Consider the following 9461-nt stretch of genomic DNA (forward strand, 5'->3'; position numbering starts at 1 on the left):
TTTTGTCCAATGCTTTACCTGCATCAATTGATATGACTATGTGATTTTTATCTCTCAATTTGTTTATGTGATGTATCACATTTATTGATTTGTGGATATTGTACCATCCTTGCATTCCTGGGATAAATCCTACTTGGTCATGGTTTATGATCTTTCTCATGTAGTGCTGGATCCAATTTGCTAGAATTTTGTTGAGGATTTTGGCATCTATGTTCATGAGGGATATTGGCCTGTAATTCTCTTTCATTGTGTTGTCTTTATTTGGTTTTGGTATTAGGGTGATGCTGGCTTCATAGAATGAGCTTGGAAGAGTGCCTTCCTCTTGAATTTTGGAATAGTCTGAGGAGGATAGTATGTAGTTCTTCCTTGAATGTTTGGTAAAACTCCACTGTGAAGCCATCTGGCCCCAGGCTTTTGTTTGCTGGAAGTTTTTTGATGACTGCTTCAATTTCTTCCATAGTTATTAGCCTATTGAGATGTTTAGATTCTTCCTGATTGAATTTTGGAAGGTTATATTTTTCTAGGAATATGTCCATTTCTTCTAGGTTGTCCAATTTGTTGGAATAGAGCTGTTCATAGAATTTTTTAACAATCCTTTGTATTTCAGTGGGGTCTGTTGTTATTTCATCTCTTTCATTTCTGATTTTGTTTACTTGGGTCCTCTCTCTTTGCTTCTTGGTGAGCCTGGCTAGAGGTTCATCAATCTTGTTTATCCTTTCAAAAAACCAGCTCTTCATTTTGTTGATCTTTTCTATTTTTTTTTTGTGGTCTCAATGTCATTTATCTCTGCTCTGATCTTTATTATTTCCTTCTTTCTGCTTACACTGGGCTTTTCTTGTTGCTGTCTTTCTAACTCTTTGAGTTGTAAGGTTAGGTAATTTATTACCATTGTTTCTTGTTTTTTTTGCAGTAGGCTTGCAGAGCTATGAACTTCCCTCTCAAGACTGCTTTCGCTGTGTCCCATAGATTTTGGATTGTTGTGTTTTCATTGTTATTTGTTGCCATGATGTTTTTTATTTCTTCCTTGATCTCTCTGGTAACCCAGTCATTGTTTAATAGCATGCTGTTTAGTCTCCATGTGTTTGATTTTTTGGGATTGTTTTTATTGTAGTTGATTTCCAGTTTTATGCCACTGTGATCTGAGAAGATGCTTGATATGATTTCTATCTTCTTGAATTTGAAGAGACTTTGCCTATGACCCAACATATGGTCTATCTTTGAAAATGACCCATGTGCACTTGAGAAGAATGTATATTTTGTGGCTTTGGGGTGAAATGTTCTGAAGATGTCAATTAATTCCATCTGGTCTAGTGAGTCATTTAGGATTGATGTTTCTTAGCTGATTTTTTGTTTAGAGGATTTGTCCAATGGTGATAGTGGGGTATTAAAGTCTCCTACTATGATTGTATTGCTGTCAATCTCTCCTTTGATATCCTCCAGGAGTTTTTTTATGTATTTGGGTGCTCCTGTATTGGGTGCATATATGTTTACCAGAGTTATTTCTTCTTGTTGGATTGCTCCCTTTAGTATTATGAAGTGGCCTTCCTTATCTCTTGTTATGTCCTTCACTTTGAGATCTAATTTGTCAGATATAAGTATTGCTACCCCAGCTTTTTTTTCAGTTCCATTCGCCTGAAAAACCTTTTTCCATCCCTTCACCCTCAGTCTGTGTGCATCTTTTTTTCTGAGGTGGGTTTCTTGTAGACAGCAGATATATGGGTCATGTTTTCTAATCCAATCTGTTACCCTATGTCTTTTGATTGGGGCATTAATCCATTTACATTTAAAGTTATTATTGATAGGTACTTACTTGTCGCCATTTTTATTCTTTACCCCTGTGTTCCTTCTTCGCTTCCTATTTCTTCTTCTTTTTTTTTTTTTTTACAGGAGACCTTTTAGCATTTCTTGCATTGCTGGTTTGGTGGTAATAAATTCCCTTAGTCCTTTTTTGTCTGTGACGCTCCTGATTTCACCTTCAATTTTGATTGATCGCCTTGCTGGGTACAGTATTCTTGGATTCAGACCCTTCCTTTGCATGACTTTGTATATTTCATTCCATTCCCTTCTGGCCTGATGAGTTTCTGTTGAGAAAACAGTCGCTAGTCTGATGCCTTTGTAGGTAACTTTCTGTCTCTCTCTGGCCACTTTTAAGATTCTTACTTTGTCATTGGTGTTTGCCAGTTTAATTATAATGTGCCTTGGCGTCGGTCTTTTGGGGTTCATTTTGCTTGGGACTCTGTGAGCTTCTTGGATTTGTGTGGGTTTTTTCTTCCCTATATCAGGGAAGTTTTCTGTCATTATTTCTTCAAACAGGTTTTCTATTCCTTACTCAGTTTCCTCTCCTTCTGGAACCCCTATTATGCAGATGTTGTTTTGTTTCGTGTTGTCCCAAAGTTCCCTTAGGCCAGTGGTCAGCAAACTGTTGCTCGTGAGCCACATGTGGCTTGCAAGCCGCGGTTTGCCGCTCTGTTGACTAATGAGTTTGCCAACCACTGCCTTAGGCTCTCTTCCTGGTTTTTAATTCTTTTTTCTAGAAGCTGCTCTACTTGGGTATTTTTTCCTACCTTATCTTCTAGCTCACTGATGTGGTCCTCTGCTTCCTCTAGTCTACTCTTGATGCTTTCTATTGAGTTCTTTACAGCAGCAATTTCATTTTTCATTTCTTCTTGGTTCTTCTTCATTTCCTCTTGGTTCTTACACATATTGTCGACTTTGTCTTCCATTCTTTTCAGCCACCTTATGACCATTTCTCTGAATTCTTTCTCTGACAGGTTGCTTGCCTCCATTTCATTTACTTCCTTTTTTGGTGATGCCTGCTTTTTTTTCATATGTGGGCTGTTTCTTTGTCTCCCCATGGTCTCTCTTCTCTGGATGTCTGGTTATGTAGTTCTCTCTCACCTGTATTGATTTAAAGGCACAAAATACAACACAACCAGGTACAGCGCACAAGGCACTGAACAGAAATGTATTCACGATATTAATAACTCCAAATAAAGGTGGCCACCAGAGAAAGGCAAATTAGAGGATAGGAGAGAAAGAATAAGAGAAAAAAAGAGAAAGGAGTGCAAAAATGAAATTGGGAAAAGGAAAAAAAAGTAAGAGAGAAAAGAAAGAGAATAAGAAAGAAGAGGTGAACAAACTATATATATGGGGAGAAAACTCCAATAGAACAGCCACTAATCCCAACAAATGCCAGAAACAAGTACCTGGAGATTAATACAAACTATAAACAACAACTAATATCAAGTGAGGCGAGGGAAAATGGAAGCAAAAAACAAACAAAAACAAAACAAAAAAAAAATAAGCAAAACAATCACACAAACAAGCATAAAAAATTGATATAATCAACAATCAAGCAAACAACAACTAAAGGACAGAGAGAAAAACAAATTTTTGGATAGTGAAGACAGAGAAGAGAGAGGTGTGTATGGACTTGGGGCAGGGGATTGGAAATTAGATATATAAGCAGGGGATTGGAAATAAGATATATATATATATATATATATATATATATATATATATATATATGAAGAGAGTGATGGCATAAAGGTAAAGTTGAGATAGAGTAAAATGATGTTAAAGGAAAGATGAAAATAGAATGTAGAACACTAATCCCAAAGTAAAATAAAGAGAAAATAAAATGACACTTAAAAAAAAGGTAAAATAATAGTAGTAATAATAATGATTGAAAATAACAATGTAATAATTAAATAGGTAAAATCAAGTGAGGAAAAAAGACAGAAAATTAATTTCTTAAGTAAAAGATGAAAACAATAAAAAATGAAAATGAAAATGTGCAGTAGTGAAGGTCATTCACTTCCTCTACTATTCTGTTTGGCACATCTGTTTCCTAGTCAGGACAGTATTGCAGTTCCCTGCGTTCCAATGCTCCTCAGTGTTGTAAGCCAGTCCCAATTTTTAAGCAGGCAGTGCGTCTTAATTTCTTGTATTCCTTTATTTGTGTTTACACAAGAGTCAATTTGTGATTCAACTCCTGGGTGTCAGTGTTTCTGGATTGACCTCCGGGTTTATAGGTCCTCTCTAGCCAGTGCTTAGACCAGCCTTGGGCAAACTACGGCCCGCGGGCCGGATCCAGCTCTTCTATCTAGTTCTCTTGCTCTCCCTTCCGCTCCTTTATTTTGAATTTATATTAGTTCACACAAACACTCCATCCATGCTTTTGTTCCGGCCCTCCGGTCCAGTTTAAGAACCCATTGTGGCCCTCGAGTCAAAAAGTTTGCCCACCCCTAGCTTAGATCCTGCTTTCCCTGTGGCACTCAGTACTGGTATGGGGAATGGATTGCCCCAGAGCTGGTTCTCTGATGGTTATTCCCCACTCTGATCCCCAGGTTCCAGAAAAACAACTTTCCCCTGCAGTCTCTTAGGTTGTCTCCAATTGGGTGATCCTATGTATTGGGCTTAGTAATCAGAAGCAAGGATTTAAAGGAAAAAGAAAAACAAACAAACAAACAAACAAAAAGAGCCAGCATAAGTGTGCAAACTCCGGGGCTGTGGAAAAGTCTTTGCAGTCCTTTTTCCCCCTTGGGTCTAAGCATCTGGCACACTTTTAAAATTTTTAGGCTGTCCTTTTGCATCAGATCAAAATGGGTTGCTTTTTAGAGTTCCTTTCTGTTAGCAGCTCTGAGGATCCCCTTCCACATTCACGGGTCACGCCAGCCCAAACAGCCACGGATTTTTCTAGGTGCAGGTTTCCCCCGGTTCTCCACCTCCCTCAGTGCGTGCGTTTCTCTCTACTGCCAGGACCAGAGACCTCACCTTATCCCAGGCGAAATCTGACCTTTCCGTGGTGGAATATAGAGCTCCTCTGAATCCACATGTTTGCGCCAATTAGGAACCAGTGTTCTGGGGTTCGCAGCTATTCAGTGGGTGCCGTAGTTGTAGATTTTCAGGCTTCCTATAACATCCACTTTCTTGACCAGTTGCTCCAGGAGGGAACCCAGCAGCAGTGGGGGCTGCCCAGCCAGGGGAGCCCCGTCCAGCAGTCCCCCACCGTCTCCTGGAGTATAGCTGTTCCTCAACTCACCAACAAACACTCCCCGTGCAACCCTCAGCTGTTCTTTCTATCTGCTCCGGGACAAGGTTCGGGACACATCTGTCTATTCCACTGCCATTTTTTCAAACATCCTGTGTCTCAATAATTAGATGCATTTGGGGACAGAGATTTTGGAGGCAAGGCTGAAAAGGATGACTGTGACAAATTTAAAATTATATATATATATATATATATATATATATATATATATATATATAGTCACCCTAATAAACTCAACAAACCCTCTTGGATTTGAGAAGTCATTAAGTGAATAAAATAATGCATTTTCTATTTTCTTGTGAATCTGAAGATCTGAAGAAAAGGCAACTTTTGTGGGTTTTATAACTCTAATCGGTAGATAAAACAGCATACAACATGAATATGGGTATATGTGCTTCTTGATGGCATCTGCATTCTGGGCACAGAGTGACTGATTTAGGATTTAAATATTATGCAATTTCTCATGCAATTTGTATAAATAAGTAATACTGCATTTTCTTCTTGAAGGCATGATTGAAGGTCTTATTTATTTTTAAGTGACTAAAAGGCATAAAGACCAATCACATCTCTAGTGAAATAACTTGCTTGTGTCAATATGCTGGCCTTCTTGAGAAATGTCTATGGTTCTTGATGGTGTTTATACTCTTAATGTCGATCATTATTTTTCTCTTATTTTAATAGAAAGAGATAAAAACACCTGCAGTTTTAAGGAAACACACACACACACCAGATAATAACTAGAGATGATGTTTCACTGAACACTTATTTCCTGATGTGTTAGAAGTTAACTACCATGTTCTACAACAAGGCCCTGAGTCAGTGTCGTGCTTTTGCATATGGTTCAATACCTGTGAAGGAGAACCTCCTTGCAAAGAGCAAACCAGGCTAAAAGTTCCATTTATCATATTCATCATACTTTGCATTACTGTTTTTCCTGCTTCAAGTTACTAACTTTCTATAAGGAATGGCAACATTTTTTGGTAAGTCTCAGCATTAACCTCATAGAATGTCCTCATTAGGGGTAGAAAAAAATTGGCCTGGCAGAGTTCTTGAATCAAATCATGATCTAGTAATATTGACAACATTTCTTATATTCTTGTGACACTTGGACAAAGTGCTACTCTTTTTCAACTTTGTACTAAAGTCAGAAAAAGACCATAAAAAGTAGACAACTTAGTTAGATTTATCTTAGGATAATACAATATGATTATGATTAAGACCTATTAAAAACAGGAAAAAAATTTCTACCCCTATGATAACACAAAGCTGTCTTTGGTTCACATAACCCTTTAAAAAAGAAATAAAGTCCGGGTTAGTATTTGTTTAAAACTTTGCTCTATGATATTTTGTCTCTTGGCTTTTGTATTGTTTATTTTACCCAACCTTAAAAATTCATGGTTTTTGTAGTTGACTCTTCCTATAGTTCCATATATTTTTCTTTTACAACATAAAAATAAACTCACTGATGATTAACTTGTTTATCTTCATTTCTAAGTGGTTAGGACTATGTAAATAAAATGCATTTAAAATTTATGCAAATAAAAATTAGTTTCCATTTATATATGAGCATTGAAGTATTTTGTTTCTTCTCATTTTGCATATTAACAGGCCCATATTTCTCACAGAAAAAATATAGTTTTTCCACATTTATCTAGCAAGATCTTAGTGTGGCATATTTTTGTTATCCCTTTAATAGTGTTATAATATATGATAAATTATATTTACTATAAGACTCTGAAGTATAGGAAAATGTTAATACTAATATTCAATGTAGCATGCCTTTATAAAGCTGTATGATCACTTTTTAATGATATTTCATTGCATAATTATTTCAATCACATCTTTTTTTTTCTACCAAATCAATAATGTAAGAAGTTATCAGCCTCAATTGGATCTCTAGCTGATTAGAGCAAATTAGAAAATGTCTACAAAAGGGCTAGATAATATTAACATAAAAACACTATACATAAAAACTGCAATAATGAATCAAATTCACAATATGCCTGAAACTCTGAAGTCCAGTAAATAAGAATCTATCCACACTTTCCCTTCCCAGACCTCTCAAGGGGCATAATAAACACCCAGCAAAGCAAATCTAATACAATCCTTAGGAATTATTAAAATTCTCATTGAAATTCACTGATTATCTACAAAAGAATATATGCTATGAGAAAAGAGAGTATTTTGTAGTTAGACATTATTTGTAAAATAATAGGGAAAATAAAGCGGGCTCTACTTTTAGCATTGATGGCCAACGAGCCCTGGATATTATAATTTTAGTGAAGAGCAAATGTGTTATTATTGAAGATATTTGAAACTCTAGTTATGTAAGCTTATTGCTCCACCTTATATAACAATAATACCATGGCTGACACTGAAAAATATTATAATAATACAAGAGGTTATTATAATATCACATTAATAAATGATAGCAATGTGTTGGACACTGCACAAAACAGAATTTATAGGCATGTTTTCTGATGAAGGAATTTTTATCTGATATAAAAATAGCTAAATATAACTTGCTAGACCCTTCTCTAATGCTTTATATGCTTTACTTTATTTTCTTGTCACAACAACTCATGTTTCATATGAAGAGTCCAAAGCTGAATAAGGGTTTTGCCCTTATCCTTATTGAATTACACATCTAATACATGGCCAATAGCAGATGCAAGCTCAGGTCAGTTTGGGTTAATCATAATTAAGCAAAATATAGTTCTTCAGATACTCAAAAGAAAGAAGAAAAGAAAAAAACATTGTAAAACAAAAAAGAATTTTATTTAACAGGTTGTTTTTTTTACAAGCATTTCATTAGTCTTTTTTCTTTGTGAGAACTGACCAGCAGACAGACATCTTAAATTTAGTACCAGTTCAATGTGCACATATCAGTACACAATTAAGAACTGCATGAAAAAGCATGGCTTCCTCATACTCTATTCTTTCTTTTCTTTTTTATATTTTATTATTTTTTATTTTATTGTTTAAAGTATTACATATAGTAGTACATATATCTCCTTTTTTTCCCTCATAGACCTTCCCCCAGCCTCCCCTACCCTCTGTCACATACCCTCATCCCACCGCCCCCCAGTGTCTTGTGTCCATTGGTTGTGCTTATATGCATGCATACAATTCCTTTGGTTGATCTCTTTCCCCACCTCCCCAACACTCCCCAGGCTTCCCGCTGTAATTTGACAGTCTGTTCGGTGCTTTATTGCCTCTGTGTCTATCCTTTTGCTCATCAGGTTATAATGTTCTTTATTTTCCATAAATGAGTGAAATCATGTGGTATTTTTCTTTCATTGCCTGGCTTATTTCACTTAACATAATGCTCTTCAGGTTCATACATGGTGCTGCAAATGGTAAGAATTCCTTCTTTTTTATAGCAGCGTAGTATTCCATTGTGCAGATGAACCATAGTTTTCTAATCCACTCATCTGCTGATGGGCATTTAGGCTGTTTCCAAATCTTAGCTATGGTGAATTGTGCTGCTATGAACATAGGGGTGCATATATCCTTTCTGATTGGTGTTTCTAGTTTCTTGGGATATATTCCTCGAAGTGGGATTACTGGGTCAAATGGGAGTTCCGTTTTTAGTTTTTTGAGGAAACTCCATACTGTTCTCCACAGTGGCTGCACCAGTCTGCATTCCCACCAGCAGTGCACAAGGGTTCCTTTTTCTCCACATCCTTGCCAGCACTTGACGTTTGTTGATTTGTTGATGATTGCCATTCTGACAGGTGTGAGATGGTATCGCATTGTCGTTTTGATTTGCATCTCTCGGATAATTAGTGACTTTGAGCATGTTTTCATATGTCTCTTGGCCTTCCTTCCATCTTCTTTCAAAAATATTCTATTTAGGTCCGTTGCTCATTTTTTTATTGGATCATTTATCTTCCTTTTATTAAGTTGTATAAGTTCCCTGTAGATGTTGGAGATTAAACCTTTATCAGTGTTAACATTTGTAAATATGTTCTCCCATACAGTGGACTTTCTCATTGTTTTGTTGATGGTTTCTTTTGCTGTGCAAAAGCTTTTTATTTTGATGTAGTCCTATTTGTTTATTTTCTCTTTAGCTTCCATTGCCCTAGGAGCAGCATCAGTGAAGAAATTGTTTTGGCATATGTCTGAGATTTCTCTGCCTGTGGATTCCTCTAGTATTTTTATGGTTTCCTGTCTTATGTTTAAGTCCTGTATCCATTTTGCGTTTATTTTGTGTATGGTGTAAGTTGGTGGTCTAGTTTCATTTTTTTTTTGCATGTATCTTTCCAATTTTCCCAACACCATTTATTGAAGAGACTGTCTTGACTCCATTGTATGTTCATGCCTCCTTTGTCAAATATGAATTGAGCATAGTGGTTTGGGTTGATATCTGGGTTCTCTAAATTATCAATCAAATGTGAAGATTCTA

This window comes from Plecotus auritus (assembly GCF_963455305.1).
Source record: "Plecotus auritus genome assembly, chromosome: 8".
NCBI classification, from domain to species: Eukaryota; Metazoa; Chordata; class Mammalia; order Chiroptera; family Vespertilionidae; genus Plecotus; species Plecotus auritus.